Source organism: Pristiophorus japonicus, unplaced genomic scaffold (assembly GCF_044704955.1).
Source record: "Pristiophorus japonicus isolate sPriJap1 unplaced genomic scaffold, sPriJap1.hap1 HAP1_SCAFFOLD_322, whole genome shotgun sequence".
NCBI lineage: Eukaryota > Metazoa > Chordata > Chondrichthyes > Pristiophoridae > Pristiophorus > Pristiophorus japonicus.
Window position 1 is genome coordinate 131,819 of NW_027253019.1, and position 23,125 is coordinate 154,943.

General features: G+C 48.9%; 1 protein-coding gene across 3 annotated transcripts in view; it reads left to right on the plus strand.

Annotated features, from left to right (window-relative positions):
* Positions 1 to 23,125, plus strand: part of rims4 (regulating synaptic membrane exocytosis 4) — a 225,497-nt gene that overhangs the window by 55,175 nt on the left and 147,197 nt on the right. The gene's annotated exons all lie outside the window — the stretch shown is intronic.

A 23,125-nucleotide genomic window follows, 5' to 3' on the forward strand; every position in this document is an offset into this window, starting at 1 on the left:
CAGAGCAAGTCTAGCAAGAATAAATTGATGATGGCTCCATTTCCCAATACTACAATTCTACCATCAACATTCTTGCAATGATTACGTTTCACTAGTTCCTGATTCTCATTTTCTCCCCAAATTCATCTGTTGAGGTACTTCTGGCCTTACCAACAGACAACATTGACGGGCAGGATAAGACCAGCAGGTCCATCCAGCCTTCCTGCACACCTTGATGGCCTGAGCATCCAGACTAGATACTTCATCCCTTCCTCCCCACCTCCTGTGAGGAGAGATTGAGTGGATTGGGCCCACACTCTCTGGTGTTTAGAAGAATGAGAGCTGATCTTATTGAAAAATACAAGATTCTGAGGGGGATTGACAGGGTAGATGCAGGGAGGATGTTTCCCCTGGTTGGAGAGTTTAGAACCAGGTGCCACAGTCTCAGGATAAAGGATTGGCCATTTAGGACGGAGATGAGGAGAAATTCTTCACTCCGAGGGTTGTGAGTATATTCAAGGCTGAGATTGATAGATTTTTGGACACTAAAGAAATCAAGGGCGATGGGGATCGGGCGGGAAAGTGGAGTTGTGGTAGAAGATCAGCCATGATCTTGTTGAATGGTGGAGCAGGCTCGAGGGGCCGAATGGCCTCCTCCTGCTCCTAATTGTTATGTTCTTATGTTCTCCCAGCACCCTGAAGCAATGTGATCTCCTGGGAGATGGGTCACGGCTCCAGGGTCGACAGCTGCTCTCGGGTGGAACTCGTACACGTGTGAGTTTAGATGATTGGTGCCAGCAAGCTATTTGGCCGTGGCAGTCGGACTTGAGCACAATCTTGTTCTCAGTTGCAACCGGCACTGCCCAGGAGGAGTCACTGGAGAGCAGTCAGGGGCAGGAAGCCCAGATGATTCATTCACCCTCTCCAGACCAGGGGTACTGTAGTTAAGTGTGGCACCAGAGCCCTGGGTACCAAGAACATTCGTGGCCCCTCTGCAACTCCGCACACAACCTCAGCCCTCCCAATCGCGTAACAAAATGTACAAAGAAATCTAGCTGTAAAATGTCTCCACTCTACATTTAGAATACAGCAAGTCATGTGACCATACACTAAGCTTCAATGAAGCACATTAGTAGGGGCCCCATGTTGGAGCGAGACCCCTTGGATTTTTCGCTCGACATGGGACCTCCCCCACCCCAGAAACCACGCCCGGAGATTTATCAACCAACATTTGTTTTTCATTCACGGGGTTTGTGCGTCGCTGGCAAGGCCGGCATTTATTGCCCGTCCCCTAGTTGCCCCGTGAAGGTGGTGGTGAGCCGCCTTATTGAACCGCTGCGGTCCATGTGGTGAAGGTGCTCAGTCACACAGGCCACGGGTGAAACTTTCAAAATTTGCCAGGGGCGTTAAGCAGGCAGCAGCAGACTGATCGCCTGTTACACGCCCCTCCTCATTTCCCTTCCCCTGTTAGCCACAGAGTCTGAAATAAAAGCAGCCATTGCATTGCCGCAACAACTTGAGAGCTGAGTGGAAATTACCCGCAGAAAGCCGATCCTCAGCAGGGTGTCCAGATGTTTGATGTTAGGGAGGGGGGGCGAAGTTGGGCTCCTGTGCACCTGCCGTTAGCACCTCTGGGGGTTTTCTCCCAGAGGAGGCGGTAACAAAGTTACGCGGGCGTTAAGGGAGGCACAATACCAGCAACGCCCCGCACCTCTGCGTCAGTGACGATGATGTCATCGACGTGCGTGGCGACCCGTTTCCGCTCCGTGGCGGCGGTTGGGCAGCGCCTTGTGAGGCCGTGGCGGGCGATGTGAGTGGCGGACTCGTGGGTCGCGAACCGTGACGCAATCCGCTCGCGGGGCCGAAATAAAAGGGGGGGGGGGGGCGGGGGGAGGTGCGGCGACGCCATTTTTTTCTGCCGGCCTTTTGTGCCGCAGATCGCGGGGTCCATGCCGCGCTGGTGCAGCCTGGCACCCCGCTTCTGCGATCACGGCACGCCTGCATCCCCGGGGGCCGAGCGGAGGCCCCTCGCCCCACCGCAGACCTCGCAGCAAGCCCTCCCCTTTAACAGCAGGGGAGGGCCCTGTGCCCCCGCCGGCGCTACGCGGAGAGCTGACTAGCGCTGGAACATTCACACGCTTACCGTCCTGGCCCCACCCCCAAGCGGAGCGCATTGCCGGTGACCCCAGTTTCGCGGCCCTAGGGTGGGACTTTTTGTGCTGGGCGGAGGAAGTTCCACCTCGCCTCGGTTTCCGCCCCAAACGGTGCGACACCGGATTTCGCCCCCGAGGTGTTGTGGACGCTTGTGGACCTGTGGAATGTGTTGCTGGCTGGTGCGGTGAACGCTGATGTGTCGAATTCCTTCAAGAGAGAGCTGGAACTCGGGATCATCGGAGCAGGGGGAGGCCATTCAGCCCCTCGAGCCTGTTCCGCCATTCAATCAGACCTGTATCTTAATTCCATTTACCCACCTTTGCTCCAGATCGCTCGATACCCTTGTTATGGATACCGTCACCAGAGGAAATAGTTTCTCTGTTTCTACCCGATCAAATTTTGCAGCATTTTAAAGGCCTTGATCAGATCTCCTCTCCCACTGATCTCAATGGCAGACAAGCCTAATTTCGCCAGGATCGCAAAATTGGAAATAATCCTGGCAAAATGAAGAAAACAACAGGGGTGGAATTGGTTTGGGCGATGGCCAATCAGCAGCTGGTTTTATTTTTGTCCATTCAGGTCAGCGCAATAGAAAATCAGGTGGGTGTAAAGTGAGCTGCTGATTGGCTATTGCCGTTCTGTGTGGCCGCCCAAGACTTATTTCAACCCCAATATTTCACGAGGATCATGTGATCACAGCAAATGAATTTTACTAGAGCAGGGCCCAGTTAACAGCATTGCCGGTTTCCTACAACATGAAGTTAGTTTCAAATTGCCCATAAGGGAAATAAATATGCAGATCAGGATTAGAAAAAACTAGGCGATGAAGTGAGATTTATCATCAAACTAGCTCAAGTATTATTAGTCTCCCCACCCCCTCCTTCCCCCACCCTCCTCCTTCCCCCTCCCCATGGGGAGATCAGGGTCAGTTGAAGCATTCACTCTTCCACTAGTGCACAGTCTCAGGATAAGGGGTCGGCCATTCAGGACTGAGGAAGAGTAATTTCTTCACTCAGAGGGTGGTGAATTTTTGGAATTCTCTGCCCCAGATGCTCAGTCGTTGAGTATATTCAAGGCTGAGATGGATAGATTTTTGGACTGTAAGGGAATCGAGCGATATGGGGTTTGGGAAGTGAGGTCGAAGATCATCTTATTGAATGGCGGAGCAGGCTCGAGGGGCCACACAGCCTATACTCCTGTTCCTAATTTGTATGTTCTTCTGTTCTTACTGCACTGGAAGAATGTCAGAATTTGTGTCATCTGTGGTTCAGTGGTAGCTCTCTCATCTCTGAGTCAGAAGGTTATAGGTTCAAGCCCCACTCCAAAGACTTAAGTACATCATCTAGCCTGAGGGAGCGCTGCACTGTCAGAGGTGCTGTCTTTCGGATGAGATGTTAAATCGAGGTCCCATCTGCCCTCTTGGGTGGACATTAAAGATCCCAAGGCACTATTTAGAGGAGTTATCCCCAGAGTCCTGGCCAATATTTACCCCTTAATCCGCATCACTGAAACAGATTATCTGGTCATTATCACATTGCTGTGTGTGGGAGCTTGCTGTGCGCAAATTGGCTGCCGCGTTTCCCACATTACAACAGTGACTACACTCCAAAAAATACTTCATTAGCTGTAAAGCGCTTTGAGACGTCCTGAAGTTGGGAAAGGTGCTATAGAAATTCAAGTCTTTCAAAGTACACTTGAGAACCTCGCCATCTTCCATGGGCTTCATGCATCAAAGTATAGAAACACAAACTTAGTGTTTATTTAATTGGAACAGGAGTAAGCCATTTAGCCTCTCGAGCCTATTCCACTATTAAACCATGGCTGATCTGTATCTTAACTCCATCTTGGTTCCATAACCATTAATACCCTCCTTACCCAACTAAAATCTCAGTTTTGACATTTCCCATTGACCCCCCAGTCACGATAGCTTTCTGGGGAGAGATTTCCAGATTCCCACTGCCCTTTGTGTGAAGAAGTGTTTCCTGACATCACCCCTGAACGACCGGGCTCTCATGTTAAGGTTCTGCCCCTTGTTCTGGACTCCCCCGCCAGAGGGAATAGTTTCTCTCGATCCACCCAATGGAATCCTTTAATCGTCTTAAAATTAGATCACCCCGCAATCTTCTACACTCGGGGAACACAAGCCCAGTCTGTACAACCTGTCCTCGGGATTTAACCCATTTACCCCCAGGATCATTCTGGTGAATCTGCACTGCTCACATTTACTCTCTGGGTAAAGAAGTTTTCTCCTGAATTCCCAACAGGATTTATCAGTGACTATTTTATATTTATGGACCCTTCTTTTGGACCCCCCCAAAAATGGAAACAACCTCTCTACGTCTGCCCTATCGAAGCCCTGCACAATTTGAAAGACCTCTATCAGTTTTCTCTTCTCGAGAGAAAAGAGCCCCAGACTGTTCAGCCTGCTCGAGAGCTCACATTTATATTCCCTGGATGTCATTGCCATGTCAATGGGTCATCCCGCAATTAGCATTTCTCTTGTAGTCTCTGTTTTGTTGTAACCTTGCCTTCTGATTCTGTCTGAAGTGCTTTTTCAATAACCATGTTGTCTCGACTGGCTGTCAGATCGGGCTCACAGTCGCTCGTCGAGCTCCCCTCCTCCCTGTCCGCTCCGTGAATCATTCCAGGGCCCCCTAAGCTGGCCTGTTCCTCCTTATTGTCTGCCTGTCAGCGCTCACTGCACATTGCCCGGATCACAGTCTCGCCGAAGGTAAGCTCTGAAAACCAGCCCCGCCCTCCTGTTGTAATGTATTTGCCTCATGGGTTCTTTGCTTAAGAATTCATAGCAACACATTGCTATTAAGAACTTGTTGGTTTATTAGCAAAGGTTTAACAATCACATTACACATTACCAGTTCATCCACCAGGCTCACAACCACCTGCCTCATCGTGGATCCCCCGAACCCAACTGGCCGGGGTTTTATTGAGTCTTGTGAACATCACGTGACTGGCTAAGCCAGTCCCACTCAACAGCTCTACAACTATTTTTAGTTGATCTGTAAATCGTGCCCCCTGATTAAAGGTGGGGGGGGGCACTAAAATTGACACATTAAACAAATTAAACTTTGGATAGTAAACTTAAATCAAATTAAAATTCGGTTGCCGAGGGTGATGATGCACTCCAGTCCCTCTGGCACCCACCTCCCGACAACAGCTCCGCCAACCTGCTCACAGAGGCCGACATTACACCTGTCCCTTCGAAACAATTGACTTTTACATCTTTAACTCGATACAATAAAAAGATTAAGGAACTCCTTTCCGGGAAATTGAAATCCTGCACTGTTGGAGCGTTTGTACATTTAATGAGAATCAGCGAGGAGAAATCGGAGCCTGTCCTGTATTTCTGGGGCGAGAGACACCAATTCCCCGGGGCTGCATCCCGCTCCCGTATGGCCCCGTATTGGCTCGGGCGATTAAGCAGGCATTTCTGCCGGGCGCCGGAAGCAGGCATTAAGCCGCTCATAGATGCTAAGGGGGGTGGGGGGAGCGAACGCATGTTTCACGATCCTGATCCAGATTTCACCAGCACTGAGCAGATCGGTTTTCCGGGTTCCTCTGCCGTGCCTTCAGCTCCTGGTTAGACAACAACAACAACAACAACTTACAATGATATAGCGCCTTTAATGTAGTCAAATGCCCCAAGGCTCTTCACAGGTCCCAAGCTCTGGATTTCCCGCCCTAACCCTCTCCGCCTCTCTCTTTCCTCCTTTAAAACGCTGCTTAAAACCGACCTCTTTGACCAAGCTTTTGGTCACCTGCCCTAACGTCTCCTTGCATCAAATCCTGTCTGAAACTCGGTCCGGTGAAGCACCTTGGGATGTTTCACTAAGTTAAAGGCGCTATATAAATGCAAGTTGTTGTTGTTGTCTAACCAGGGGCCCTTAAAGGGACAGGCGAAGTGCACCAACAAGGAGGTATATTTATGGATTTTAACGTGAACGTGCAGCAAAGAGGAGCAAGAGCACTCCCCCTATCCCCACCACACTACTGTGGGCCACTGAGGTGAATAGTATCGATGCATTTAAGGGGAAGCTGGAGAAACACATGAGGGAGAAAGGAATAGAAGGATATGGTGATGGGTGAGATAAGAGGTGGGAGGGGGCTGGTGTGGAGCATAAACCCCGGCGGTGGGACCGAGTGGCCTGTTTCTGTGAGTACACTCGATATAATTCTCTGTGATCCCTCCCCCCAACCCCTTTTCCCTACTAATTATCCACTTAGAAATGTTACCCACAGAGTGCCAGGCCGCCTTATGCTGTCAAGAGCTAAGGACTCACTTTGTACCCAATGGATCACCATGCCAACACAGCCGCAGGAAAAAAATAAAAATAACCTTTTTGTTTTCTGACGAACCACCATTAAACGGTCCACATGTCAGTCTGTCCTCCCGTCACTGAAGGCCAGTGGGAGGCTGGCTCATCGCTAATTGGAGCCTTTCAGCAGAGGGGTCGAAAGGTCAGGTGCTAAGGATCGAAGCTGAAGGAGTGCTGATCCAGAACAAAGACTGCGTTAGGAGGCCGCTCACTCTATAATTCTTTCTAAAGAGGGCACCGGAGCTAAAAAGGTTAAATTACGTGGACAGAGTGCACAGACTTGGCCTGTATTCCCACGAGTGTAGACAATAAAGGAGAATCTAATTGAGGTTTAAGATGAATAAAGGATTTAATCATCAGGATTTCCAGCACTGACACGATGGGCTGAATGGCCTCCTTCTGTCCCATAAATTGCTGTGATGATATAATTCAATGATTTGATTGGGTAGATCGAGAGAAACTATTCCCTCTGGGGTGGGGGGAATCCAGAACAAGGGGCATAATCTTAAAATTAGAGCCCGGCCATTCAGGGTGATGTCAGGAAGCACTTGGTCACACAAAGGGTGCTGGGAATCTGGAACTCTCTCCCCCAACAAGCTGTTGTGGCTGGGGGTCAATGGGAAATTGGAGATTGATAGAATTTAGTTTGGCAAGGGTATCGAGGGTTATGGAACTAAGGCGGGTAGATGGAGTTAAGATACACATCAACCATGGTCTAATTGATTGGCGAAAGACTAGCCCATCATGTCTGTGCTGGAAATCCTGATGATTAAATCCTTTAATCATCTTAAACCTCAATTACATTCTCCTTTATCTTCTACACTCGTGGGAAAACAAGACAAGAATGAAAGATTAGCATTTATATAGTGCCTTTCACAACCTCAGGATGTCCCAAAGCGCTTTACAGCCAATGAAGCACTTTAAAAAAAGTATTGTCACTGTTGTAATGTGGGAAACGCGGCAGCTAATTTGCACACAGCAAGCTCCCACAAACAGCGATGTGGTAAATGACCAGATAATGCTTCTTGTTGTGATGTTGGTTGAAGGATAAATATTGGCCCCAGAACCATTGAGAGAACTCTCCTGCACTTCTTTAAAATAGTGCCATGGGATCTTTTATGTCCACCTGAGAGGGCAGACAGGGCCTCGGTTTACCATCTCATCTGAAAGACGGCACCTCCAAAAGCAAACCTATGCATTTCCAGTCATTAGTTTAGCCGGGTTTGGAAGACAATTTTCTTGTTCGGCCTTACCATAGATTCGGTAAGATGCTTTGTCCCATGTGATCGGGAAAATGCACAGCTTTGCTGGTTGATAAAGTAGCTATGAGCTAAAATTAGACACTGATTGTGATAAATTGCGGAGTTCGCTTAAAGATTCCTGCAATAAAAATAATCACACACTGAATCACGATGCACAGGCTCAAAACAACTAATCAGATTTATTTACACTTAGTTAATTGTACAGAAACAAAAATACTATATTCTGTAAAGTGCACGGTCGTTGTCTAAAAATAAACCATGTGAAGACAGTTCCTTCATGCCTCTCACCAAGTCCGGCCAGGAATTCGAGAGATTCTTGCACCAAAACCACTTTGGGAAGTGAGACCTCCACAGAACACTCCTCATTCTCACTCACTCGCGTTTAACAGAAACCCAATCCACAAGACCTTTTCTATTCCCCGTCATTGTGTGGAATCTCAATGGACAATCCCTTTTCCACATGCTTCCATTGAATAGAATCCCAATGGATCAACCCTAGAATCATAGAATCACAGAAGGGTTACAGCACGGAAGGAGGCCATTCGGCCCGTCGAGCCCACGCCGGCTCTCTGCAAAAGCACTTCAGCCAGTCTCACTCCCCCTTTGTGTAGGATTCTCGTGGACCAACTCCTTTGCAATCACTCATTAGAATTTCAGTACCTTCCCATTAACTCAGATTGTACACATTGCTATGGACTAATCCCTATCCCACTCTTTCCCTCTTGTGTATAACTCCAACGAACCAAACACCGTTAGGAAGACCTCAGTTATACCCTGGGCTGGGGGCACTGGGGTGGCAGCCTTGTATCTTCAGTGCTGCCTTATCGGATGGACATCACTCTGTTCCTCCACTTATTCCAAGAAGCATAGACACTCAGCAACCCCCAATGGGTAGCCCATTGTGCCCTGTCTGAAACAGGAGGGGAAGCAGGGAGAATAACAAAACGAAAATGCCACAAGAGATGAAAAAGTGGTTGACAAAAGAAAAAAAGAGTAATTTGTTAATTACACCTAAACACATTCAACCTGGGCTCCTTGACATCTATCTTACATGGGTATGATTGTTAATCACAGAGGCATTTAAACCAGATAAATGCTTGAGGGAGAAAGGAATAGAAGGATATGTTGATTAAGTGAGATGCGGAATGGGAGGAGGCTAGCGTGGAGCAGAAGGTTGACATGGACCAGTTGACATGGACCAGTTGACTTGGACCAGTTGACATGGACCAGAAGACATGGACCAGTTGACATGGACCAGTTGACATGGACCAGTTGACATGGACCAGATGACGTGGATCAGATGACATGAACCAGGTGATGTGGACCAGTTGGCATGGACCAGTTGACATGGACCAGTTGACTTGGACCAGATGACTTGGACCAGTTGACTTGGACCAGTTGACATGGACCAGTTGACTTGGACCAGTTGACTTGGACCAGTTGACATGGACCAGTTGACTTGGACCAGTTGACATGGACCAGTTGACTTGGACCAGTTGACTTGGACCAGTTGACTTGGACCAGTTGACATGGACCAGTTGACTTGGACCAGATGACATGGACGAGTTGACATGGACCAGTTGACATGGACCAGTTGACTTGGACCAGTTGACTTGGATCAGATGACTTGGATCAGTTGACTTGGACCAGTTGACTTGGACCAGCTGACTTGGACCAGTTGACATGGACCAGTTGACTTGGACCAGTTGACTAGGACCAGATGACTTGGATCAGTTGACATGGACCAGTTGACTTGGACCAGTTGACTTGGACCAGTTGACATGGACCAGTTGACTTGGATCAGTTGACTTGGACCAGATGACTTGAATCAGTTGACTTGGACCAGTTGACTTGGACCAGATGACTTGGACCAGATGACTTGGACCAGTCGACTTGGATCAGTTGACTTGGACCAGATGACATGGACCAGTTGACATGGACCAGTTGACATGGACCAGTTGACTTGGACCAGCTGACTTGGACCAGTTGACTAGGACCAGTTGACTTGGACCAGATGACTTGGATCAGTTGACTTGGACCAATTGACTTGGACCAGTTGACTTAGACCAGTTGACTTGGACCAGATGACTTGGATCAGTTGACTTGGACCAGTTGACTTGGACCAGCTGACTTGGACCAGTTGACATGGACCAGTTGACTTGGACCAGTTGACTAGGACCAGTTGACTTGGACCAGATGACTTGGACCAGTTGACTTGGACCAGATGACATGGACCAGTTGACATGGACCAGTTGACATGGACCAGTTGACTTGGACCAGTTGATTAGGACCAGTTGACTTGGACCAGATGACTTGGATCAGTTGACTTGGACCAGTTGACTTGGACCAGTTGACTTGGACCAGCTGACTTGGACCAGTTGACATGGACCAGTTAACTTGGACCAGTTGACTAGGACCAGTTGACTTGGACCAGATGACTTGGATCAGTTGACTTGGACCAGATGACTTGGATCAGTTGACTTGGACCAGTTGACTTGGATCAGCTGACTTGGACCAGTTGACTTGGACCAGCTGACTTGGACGAGTTGACATGGACCAGTTGACTTGGATCAGTTGACTTGGACCAGTTGACTTGGACGAGATGACTTGGACCAGTTGACTTGGACCAGTTGACTTGGACCAGTTGACATGGACCAGTTGATTTGGACCAGTTGACTAGGACCAGTTGACATGGACCAGTTGACATGGACCAGTTGACTTGGATCAGTTGACTTGGACCAGATGACTTGAATCAGTTGACTTGGACCAGTTGACTTGGACCAGTTGACTTGGACCAGTTGACATGGACCAGTTGACTTGGATCAGTTGACTTGGACCAGATGACTTGGATCAGATGACTTGGACCAGTCGACTTGGACCAGTTGACATAGACCAGTTGACATGGACCAGTTGACATAGACCAGTTGACTTGGACCAGTTGACTTGGATCAGTTGACTTGGACCAGCTGACTTGGACCAGTTGACATGGACCAGTTGACTTGGACCAGTTGACATGGACCAGTTGACATGGACCAGTTGACTTGGACCAGTTGACATGGACCAGTTGACTTGGATCAGTTGATATGGACAAGTTGAATTGGATCAGTTGACTTGGACCAGATGACTTGAATCAGTTGACATGGACCAGTTCACTTGGACCAGATGACTTGGACCAGTTAACTTGGACCAGTTGACTTGGACCAGTTGACTTGGACCAGATGACTTGGATCAGTTGACTTGGACCAGTTGACTTGGACCAGCTGACTTGGACCAGTTGACATGGACCAATTGACTTGGACCAGTTGACTAGGACCAGATGACTTGGATCAGTTGACTTGGACCAGTTGACACGGAACAGCTGACTTGGACCAGTTGACTAGGACCAGTTGACTTGGACCAGTTGACATGGACCAGTTGACTTCGATCAGTTGACTTGGACCAGTTGACTTGGACCAGATGACTTGAATCGGTTGACTTGGAGCAGTTGACTTGGACCAGTTAACTTGAACCAGATGACTTGGACCAGTTGTCTTGGACCAGTTGACATGGACCAGTTGACTTGGACCAGTTGACTTGGACCAGATGACATGGACCAGTTGACTTGGACCAGATGACATGGACCAGTTGAAATGGACCAGTTGACATGGACCAGTTGACATGGACCAGTTGACTTGGACCAGATGACATGGACCAGTTGAAATGGACCAGTTGACATGGACCAGTTCACATGGACCAGTTGACTTGGATTAGATGACTTGGACCAGTTGACTTGGACCAGATGACTTGGACCAGATGACTTGGACCAGTTGACTTGGACCAGATGACATGGACCAGTTGACATGGACCAGTTGACATGGACCAGATGACTTGGACCAGATGACATGGACCAGTTGACTTGGACCAGTTGACTTGGACCAGATGACATGGACCAGTTGGCATGGACCATTTGACATGGACCAGTTGACATGGACCAGTTGACTTGGACCAAGTGACATGGACCAAATGACATGGACAATTTGAAATGGACAAGTTGACATGGACCAGTTGACATGGACCAGTTGACTTAGACCAGTTGACTTGGACCAGTTGACATGGACCAGTTGACATGGACCAGTTGACATGGACCAGTTGACTTGGACCAGATGACTTGGACCAGTTGAAATGGACCAGTTGACTTGGACCAGATGACTTGGACCAGTTGACTTGGACCAGATGACATGGACCAGGTGACTTGGACCAGTTGACTTGGACCTGTTGACTTGGACCAGATGACATGGACCAGTTGACATGGACCAGAGGACATGGACCAGATGACTTGGACCAGTTGACTTGGACCAGATGACATGGACCAGTTGACATGGACCAGTTGACTTGGACCAGTTGACATGGACCAGTTGATTTCGACCAGATGACATGGAGCAGTTGACTTGGACCTGATGACGTGGACCAGTTGACATGGACCAGTTGACTTGGACCAGTTGACTTGGACCAGATGACATGGACCAGTTGACATGGACCAGTTGACATGGACCAGATGACTTGGACCAGTTGACTTGGACCAGATGACATGGACCAGTTGATATGGACCAGTTGACATGGACCAGTTGACATGGACCAGTTGATTTAGACCAGATGACATGGACCAGTTGACTTGGACCAGATGACATGCAACAGTTGACATGGACCAGTTGACTTGGACCAGATGACATGGACCAGTTGACATGGACCAGTTGACATGGACCAGTTGACTTGGACCAGAGGACATGGACCAATTGACCTGGACCAGTTGACTTGGACCAGATGACTTGGACCAGTTGACTTGGACCAGTTGACTTGGACCAGATGACTGGGTTCAGTTGACTTGGACCAGTTGACATGGACCAGCTGACTTGGACCAGTTCGCATGGACCAGTTGACTTGGACCAGTTGACATGGACCAGTTGACTTACATCAGTTGACTTGGACCAGTTGACTTGAAGCAGTTGACTTGGACAAGTTGACATGGACCAGTTGACTTGGACCAGTTGACTTGGACCAGTTAACTTGGACCACATGACATGGACCAGTTGACTTGGACCAGTTGACATGGACCAGTTGACTTGGACCAGTTGACATGGACCAGTTTACTTCGACCAGATGACATGGACCAGTTGACATGGACCAGTTGACATGGACCAGTTGACTTGGTCCAGAGGACATGGACCAATTGACTTGGACCAGTTGACTTGGACCAGTCGACGTGGACCAGATGACTTGGATCAGTTGACTTGGACCAGTTGACTTGGACCAGCTGACTTGGACCAGTTGTCATGGACCAGTTGACTTGGACCAGTTGACTTGGACCAGATGACTTGAATCAGTTGACTTGGATCAGTTGACTTGGACCAGTTAACTAGGACCAGTTGACTTGGACCAGTTGACATGGACCAGTTGACTTCGATCAGTTGACTTGGACCAGTTGACTTGGACCAGATGACTTGAATCAGTTGACTTGGAGCAGTTGACTTGGACCAGTTGACATGGACCAGATGACTTGGACCAGTTGACTTGGACCAGTTGACTTGGACCACATGACATGGACCAGTTGTCATGGACCAGTTGACATGGACCAGATGACATGGACCAGTTGAAATGGACCAGTTGACATGGACCAGTTGACATGGCCAGTTGACTTGGACCAGATGACATGGACCAGTTGAAATGGACCAGATGACATGGACCAGTTGACATGGACCAGTTGACTTGGACCAGTTGACTTGGACCAAGTGACATGGACCAGTTGACATGGACCAGTTGACATGGATCAGCTGACTCGGACCAGTTGACTTGGACCAGATGACATGGACCAGTTGAAATGGACCAGTTGACATGGACCAGTTGATTTAGTCCAGATGACATGGACCAGTTGACTTGGACCAGTTGACTTGGATCAGATCACATGGACCAGTTGACCTGGACCAGTTGACATGGACCAGTTGAATTGGACCAGTTGACATGGACCAGTTGACATGGACCAGTTGACTTGGACCAGTTGACATGGACCAGTTGATATGGACCAGTTGACTTGGACCAGATGACATGGACCAGTTGACATGGACCAGTTGACATGGACCAGTTGAATTGGACCAGTTGACATGGACCAGTTGACATGGACCAGTTGACTTGGACCAGTTGACATGGACCAGCTGACTTGGACCAGTTGACATCGACCAGTTGACTTGGACCAGATGACTTGGACCAGTTGACTTGGACCAGTTGACTTGGACCAGATGACTTGCACCAGATGACATGGACGAGTTGACTTGGACCAGTTGACTTGGACCAGTTGACTCGGACCAGATGACATGGATCAGTTGACATGGACCAGTTGACATGGACCAGATGACTTGGACCAGATGACATGGACCAGTTGACTTGGACCAGTTGACTTGGACCAGTTGACTTGGACCAGATGACATGGACCAGTTGACATGGACCAGTTGACTTGGACCAGTTGACTTGGACCAGATGACATGGACCAGTTGACATGGACCAGTTGACTTGGACCAGAGGAAATGGACCAGTTGACATGGACCAGTTGACTTGGACCAGTTGACTTCGACCAATTGACATGGACCAGTTGACATGGACCAGTTGAGTTGGACCAAATGACATGGACCAGTTGAAATGGACCAGTTGACATGGACCAGTTGACATGGACCAGTTGACATGGACCAATTGACTTAGACCAGATGACATGGACCAGTTGACTTGGACCAGATGACATGGACCAGTTGACATGGACCAGTTGACTTGGACCAGATGACTTGGACCAGTTGACTTGGACCAGATGACTTGGACCAGTTGATTTGGACCAGTTGACATGGACCAGTTGACATGGACCAGTTGACTTGGACCAGATGACATGGACCAGTTGACTTGGACCAGATGACTTGGACCAGATGACTTGGAGCAGTTGACTTGGACCAGTTGACGTGGACCAGATGACTTGGATCAGTGGACTTGGACCAGCTGACTTGGACCAGTTGACATGGACCAGTTGACTTGGACCACTTGACTCGGACCAGTTGACTTGGACCAGATGACTTGGATCAGTTGACTTGGACCAGTTGACTTGGACCAGTTGACTTGAATCAGTTGACTTGGTTCAGTTGACTTGGACCAGTTGACATGGAGCAGCTGACTTGGACCAGTTGACATGGACCAGTTGACTTGGACCAGTTGACATGGACCAGTTGACTTACATCAGTTGACTTGGACCAGTTGACTTGGACCAGATGACTTGAATCAGTTGACTTGGAGCAGTTGACTTTGACCAGTTGACATGGACCAGTTGACTTGGACCAGTTGACTTGGACCAGTTAACTTGGACCACATAACATGGACTAGTTGACTTGGACCAGTTGACATGGACCAGTTGACATGGACCAGAGGACATGGACCAATTGACTTGGACCAGTTGACTTGGACCAGATGACTTGGACCAGTTGACTTGGACCAGTTGACATGGACCAGTTGACATGGACCAGTTGACTTGGACCAGATGACATGGACCAGTTGACTTGGACCAGATGACTTGGACCAGTTGACTTGGACCAGTTGACTTGGACCAGATGACTTGGATCAGTTGACTTGGACCAGTTGACTTGGACCAGTTGACTTGGACCAGCTGACTTGGACCAGTTGACATGGACCAGTTGACTTGGACCAGTTGACTAGGACCAGTTGACTTCGACCATACGACTTGGATCAGTTGACTTGGACCAGTTGACTTGGACCAGCTGACTTGGACCAGTTGACATGGACCAGTTGACTTGGACCAGTTGACTTGGACCAGATGACTTGGATCAGTTGACTTGGACCAGTTGACATGGACCAGCTAACTTGGACCAGTTGACTAGGACCAGTTGACTTGGACCAGTTGACATGGACCAGTTGACTTCGATCAGTTGACTTGGACCTGTTGACTTGGACCAGATGACTTGAATCAGTTGACTTGGAGCAGTTGACTTGGACCAGTTGACATGGACCAGATGACTTGGACCAGTTGACTTGGACCAGTTAACTTGGACCACATGACATGGACCAGTTGTCATGGACCAGTTGAGTTGGACCAGTTGACATGGACCAGTTGACTTGGACCAGATGACATGGACCAGTTGAAATGGACCAGTTGACATGGACCAGTTGACATGGCCAGTTGACTTGGACCAAATGACATGGACCAGTTGAAATGGACCAGTTGACATGGAGCAGTTGACATGGACCTGTTGACTTGGACCAGATGACTTGGACCAGTTGACTTGGACCAGATGACTTGGACCAGATGACTTGGACCAGTTGACTTGGACCAGTTGACATGGACCAGTTGACATGGACCAGATGACTTGGACCAGATGACATGGACCAGTTGACTTGGACCAGATGACATGGACCAGTTGACTTGGACCAGTTGACTTGGACCAGATGACTTGGACCAGTTGACTTGGACCAGATGACATGGACCAGTTGACATGGACCAGTTGACATGGATCAGCTGACTTGGACCAGTTGACTTGGACCAGATGACATGGACCAGTTGAAATGGACCAGTTGACTTGGACCAGCTGACTTGGACCAGTTGACATGGACCAGTTGACTTGGACCAGTTGACTTGGACCAGATGACTTGGATCAGTTGACTTGGATCAGTTGTCATTGACCAGTTGACATGGACCAGCTGACTAGGACCAGTTGACTTGGACAAGTTGACATGGACCAGTTGAAATGGACCAGTTGACATGGACCAGTTGACATGGCCAGTTGACTTGGACCAGATGACTTGGACCAGTTGAAATGGACCACTTGACATGGACCAGTTGACATGGACCTGTTGACTTGGACCAGATGACTTGGACCAGTTGACTTGGACCAGATGACTTGGACCAGATGACTTGGACCAGTTGACTTGGACCAGATGACATGGACCAGTTGACATGGACCAGTTGACATGGACCAGATGACTTGGACCAGATGACATGGACCAGTTGACTTGGACCAGATGACATGGACCAGTTGACTTGGACCAGTTGACTTGGACCAGATGACATGGACCAGTTGACTTGGACCAGATGACATGGACCAGTTGACATGGACCAGTTGACATGGATCAGCTGACTTGGACCAGTTGACTTGGACCAGATGACATGGACCAGTTGAAATGGACCAGTTGACATGGACCGGTTGATTTAGTCCAGATGACATGGACCAGTTGACTTGGACCAGTTGACTTGGACCAGATCACATGGACCAGTTGACATGGACCAGTTGACTTGGACCAGTTGACATGGACCAGATGACTTGGACCAGTTGACTAGGACCAGTTGACTTGGACCAGATGACTTGGATCAGTTGACTTGGACCAGTTGACTTGGACCAGCTGACTTGGACCAGTTGACATGGACCAGTTGACTTGGACCAGTTGACTTGGACCAGATGACTTGGACCAGTTGACTAGGACCAGTTGACTTGGACCACATGACATGGACCAGTTGTCATGGACCAGTTGACATGGACCAGTTGACATGGACCAGTTGACTTGGACCAGATAACATGGACCAGCTGAAATGGACCAGTTGACATGGACCAGTTGACATGGCCAGTTGACTTGGACCAGATGACATGGACCAGTTGAAATGGACCAGTTGACATGGACCAGTTGACATGGACCTGTTGACTTGGACCAGATGACTTGGACCAGTTGACTTGGACCAGATGACTTGGACCAGATGACTTGGACCAGTTGACTTGGAGCAGATGACTTGGACCAGTTGACATGGACCAGTTGACTTGGACCAGTTGACTTGGACCAGTTAACTTGGACCACATAAAATGGATTAGTTGACTTGGACCAGTTGACATGGACCAGTTGACATGGACCAGAGGACATGGACCAATTGACTTGGACCAGTTGACTTGGACCAGATGACTTGGACCAGTTGACTTGGACCAGTTGACATGGACCAGGTGACATGGACCAGTTGACTTGGACCAGATGACATGGACCAGTTGACTTGGACCAGATGACTTGGACCAGTTGACTTGGACCAGTTGACTTGGACCAGATGACTTGGATCAGTTGACTTGGACCAGTTGACTTGGACCAGTTGACTTGGACCAGCTGACTTGGACCAGTTGACATGGACCAGTTGACTTGGACCAGTTGACTAGGACCAGTTGACTTGGACCAGATGACTTGGATCAGTTGACTTGGACCAGTTGACTTGGACCAGATGAGATGGACCAGTTGAAATGGACCAGTTGACATGGACCAGTTGACATGGCCAGTTGACTTGGACCAGATGACATGGACCAGTTGAAATGGACCAGTTGACATGGACCAGTTGACATGGACCTGTTGACTTGGACCAGATGACTTGGACCAGTTGACTTGGACCAGATGACTTGGACCAGATGACTTGGACCAGTTGACTTGGACCAGATGACATGGACCAGATGACTTGGACCAGATGACATGGACCAGTTGACTTGGACCAGATGACATGGACCAGTTGACATGGACCAGTTGACATGGACCAGATGACTTGGACCAGTTGACTGGGACCAGTTGACATGGGCCAGTTGACTTGGACCAGATGACATGGACCAGTTGACTTGGACCAGATGACTTGGACCAGTTGACTTGGACCAGTTGACTTGGACCAGATGACTTGGATCAGTTGACTTGGACCAGTTAACTTGGACCAGTTGACTTGGACCAGCTGACTTGGACCAGTTGATATGGACCAGTTGACTTGGACCAGTTGACTAGGACCAGTTGACTTGGACCAGATGACTTGGATCAGTTGACTTGGACCAGTTGACTTGGACCAGCTGACTTGGACCAGTTGACTTGGACCAGATGACTTGGATCAGTTGACTTGGACCAGTTGACATGGACCAGCTAACTTGGACCAGTTGACTAGGACCAGTTGACTTGGACCAGTTGACATGGACCAGTTGACTTCGATCAGTTGACTTGGACCTGTTGACTTGGACCAGATGACTTGATTCAGTTGACTTGGAGCAGTTGACTTGGACCAGTTGACATGGACCAGATGACTTGGACCAGTTGACTTGGACCAGTTAACTTGGACCACATGACATGGACCAGTTGTCATGGACCAGTTGACATGGACCAGTTGACATGGACCAGTTGACTTGGACCAGATGACATGGACCAGTTGAAATGGACCAGATGACATGGACCAGTTGACATGGCCAGTTGACTTGGACCAGATGACATGGACCAGTTGAAATGGACCAGTTGACATGGAGCAATTGACATGGACCTGTTGACTTGGACCAGATGACTTGGACCAGTTGACTTGGACCAGATGACTTGGACCAGATGACTTGGACCAGTTGACTTGGACCAGATGACATGGACCAGTTGACATGGACCAGATGACTTGGACCAGATGACATGGACCAGTTGACTTGGACCAGATGACATGGACCAGTTGACTTGGACCAGTTGACTTGGAGCAGATGACTTGGACCAGTTGACTTGGACCAGATGACATGGACCAGTTGACATGGACCAGTTGACATGGATCAGCTGACTTGGACCAGTTGACTTGGACCAGATGACATGGACTAGTTGAAATGGACCAGTTGACTTGGACCAGCTGACTTGGACCAGTTGACATGGACCAGTTGACTTGGACCAGTTGACTTGGACCAGATGACTTGGATCAGTTGACTTGGACCAGTTGACATGGACCAGCTAACTTGGACCAGCTGGCTAGGACCAGTTGACTTGGACAAGTTGAAATGGACCAGTTGACTTCGATCAGTTGACTTGGACCTGTTGACTTGGACCAGATGACTTGAATCAGTTGACTTGGAGCAGTTGACTTGGACCAGTTGACATGGACCAGATGACTTGGACCAGTTGACTTGGACCAGTTAACTTGGACCACATGACATGGACCAGTTGTCATTGACCAGTTGACATGGACCAGTTGACATGGACCAGAGGACATGGACCAATTGACTTGGACCAGTTGACTTGGACCAGATGACTTGGACCAGTTGACTTGGACCAGTTGACATGGACCAGTTGACATGGACCAGTTGAATTGGACCAGATGACATGGACCAGTTGACTTGGACCAGATGACTTGGACCAGTTGACTTGGACCAGTTGACTTGGACCAGATGACTTGGATCAGTTGACTTGGACCAGTTGACTTGGACCAGTTGACTTGGACCAGATGACATGTACCAGATGACATGGACCAGTTGACATGGGCCAGATGACATGGACCAGTTGACATGGACCAGTTGACTTAGACCAGATGACTTGGATCAGTTGACTTGGACCAGATGACTTGGACCAGTTGACTTGGACCAGTTGACTTGGAGCAGTTGACATGGACCAGTTGACATGGACCAGTTGACTTGGACCAGTTGACATGTACCAGTTGACTTGGACCAGTTGACATGGAATAGTTGACATGGACCAGTTGACTTGGACCAGTTGACTTGGACCAGTTGACATGGACCAGTTTTCATGGACCAGTTGACTTGGACCAGTTCACATGGACCAGATGACTTGGACCAGTTGACATGGACCAGATGACATGTACCTGTTGACATGGACCAGTTGACATGGACCAGATGACATAGACCAGTTCACTTGGACCAGATGACATGGACCACATGAGATGTACCAGTTGACTTGGACCCGATGACTTGGATCAGTTGACTTGGACCAGTTGACATGGACCAGCTAACTTGGACCAGTTGACTAGGACCAGTTGACTTGGACCAGTTGACATGGACCAGTTGACTTCGATCAGTTGACTTGGACCTGTTGACTTGGACCAGATGACTTGAATCAGTTGACTTGGAGCAGTTGACTTGGACCAGTTGACATGGACCAGATGACTTGGACCAGTTGACTTGGACCAGTTAACTTGGACCACATGACATGGACCAGTTGTCATGGACCAGTTGACATGGACCAGTTGACATGGACCAGTTGACTTGGACCAGATGACATGGACCAGTTGAAATGGACCAGTTGACATGGACCAGTTGACATGGCCAGTTGACTTGGACCAAATGACATGGACCAGTTGAAATGGACCAGTTGACATGGAGCAGTTGACATGGACCTGTTGACTTGGACCAGATGACTTGGACCAGTTGACTTGGACCAGATGACTTGGACCAGATGACTTGGACCAGTTGACTTGGACCAGTTGACATGGACCAGTTGACATGGAGCAGATGACTTGGACCAGATGACATGGACCAGTTGACTTGGACCAGATGACATGGACCAGTTGACTTGGACCAGTTGACTTGGACCAGATGACTTGGACCAGTTGACTTGGACCAGATGACATGGACCAGTTGACATGGACCAGTTGACATGGATCAGCTGACTTGGACCAGTTGACTTGGACCAGATGACATGGACCAGTTGAAATGGACCAGTTGACTTGGACCAGCTGACTTGGACCAGTTGACATGGACCAGTTGACTTGGACCAGTTGACTTGGACCAGATGACTTGGATCAGTTGACTTGGACCAGTTGACATGGACCAGCTAACTTGGACCAGCTGACTAGGACCAGTTGACTTGGACAAGTTGACATGGACCAGTTGACTTCGATCAGTTGACTTGGACCTGTTGACTTGGACCAGATGACTTGAATCAGTTGACTTGGAGCAGTTGACTTGGACCAGTTGACATGGACCAGATGACTTGGACCAGTTGACTTGGACCAGTTAACTTGGACCACATGACATGGACCAGTTGTCATTGACCAGTTGACATGGACCAGTTGACATGGACCAGTTGACTTGGACCAGATGACATGGACCAGTTGAAATGGACCAGTTGACATGGACCAGTTGACATGGCCAGTTGACTTGGACCAGATGACATGGACCAGTTGAAATGGACCAGTTGACATGGACCAGTTGACATGGACCTGTTGACTTGGACCAGATGACTTGGACCAGTTGACTTGGACCAGATGACTTGGACCAGATGACTTGGACCAGTTGACTTGGACCAGATGACATGGACCAGTTGACATGGACCAGTTGACATGGACCAGATGACTTGGACCAGATGACATGGACCAGTTGACTTGGACCAGATGACATGGACCAGTTGACTTGGACCAGTTGACTTGGACCAGATGACATGGACCAGTTGACTTGGACCAGATGACATGGACCAGTTGACTAGGACCAGTTGACTTGGACCAGATGACTTGGATCAGTTGACTTGGACCAGTTGACTTGGACCAGCTGACTTGGACCAGTTGACATGGACCAGTTGACTTGGACCAGTTGACTTGGACCAGTTGACTTGGACCAGTTGACTAGGACCAGTTGACTTGGACCACATGACATGGACCAGTTGTCATGGACCAGTTGACATGGACCAGTTGACATGGACCAGTTGACTTGGACCAGATGACATGGACCAGTTGAAATGGACCAGTTGACATGGACCAGTTGACATGGCCAGTTGACTTGGACCAGATGACATGGACCAGTTGAAATGGACCAGTTGACATGGACCAGTTGACATGGACCTGTTGACTTGGACCAGATGACTTGGACCAGTTGACTTGGACCAGATGACTTGGACCAGATGACTTGGACCAGTTGACTTGGAGCAGATGACTTGGACCAGTTGACATGGACCAGTTGACTTGGACCAGTTGACTTGGACCAGTTAACTTGGACCACATAAAATGGACTAGTTGACTTGGACCAGTTGACATGGACCAGTTGACATGGACCAGAGGACATGGACCAATTGACTTGGACCAGTTGACTTGGACCAGATGACATGGACCAGTTGACTTGGACCAGTTGACATGGACCAGTTGACATGGACCAGTTGACTTGGACCAGATGACATGCACCAGTTGACTTGGACCAGATGACTTGGACCAGTTGACTTGGACCAGTTGACTTGGACCAGATGACTTGGATCAGTTGACTTGGACCAGTTGACTTGGACCAGCTGACTTGGACCAGATGACATGGACGAGTTGACTTGGACCAGTTGACTTGGACCAGTTGACTTGGACCAGATGACATGGATCAGTTGATATGGACCAGTTGACATGGACCAGATGAGTTGGACCAGATGACATGGACCAGTTGACTTGGACCAGTTGACTTGGACCAGTTGACTTGGACCAGATGACATGGACCAGTTGACATGGACCAGTTGACTTGGACCAGTTGACTTGGACCAGATGACATGGACCAGTTGACATGGACCAGTTGACTTGGACCAGTTGACTTGGACCAGTTGACTTCGACCAATTGACATGGACCAGTTGACATGGACCAGTTGACTTGGACCAAATGACAT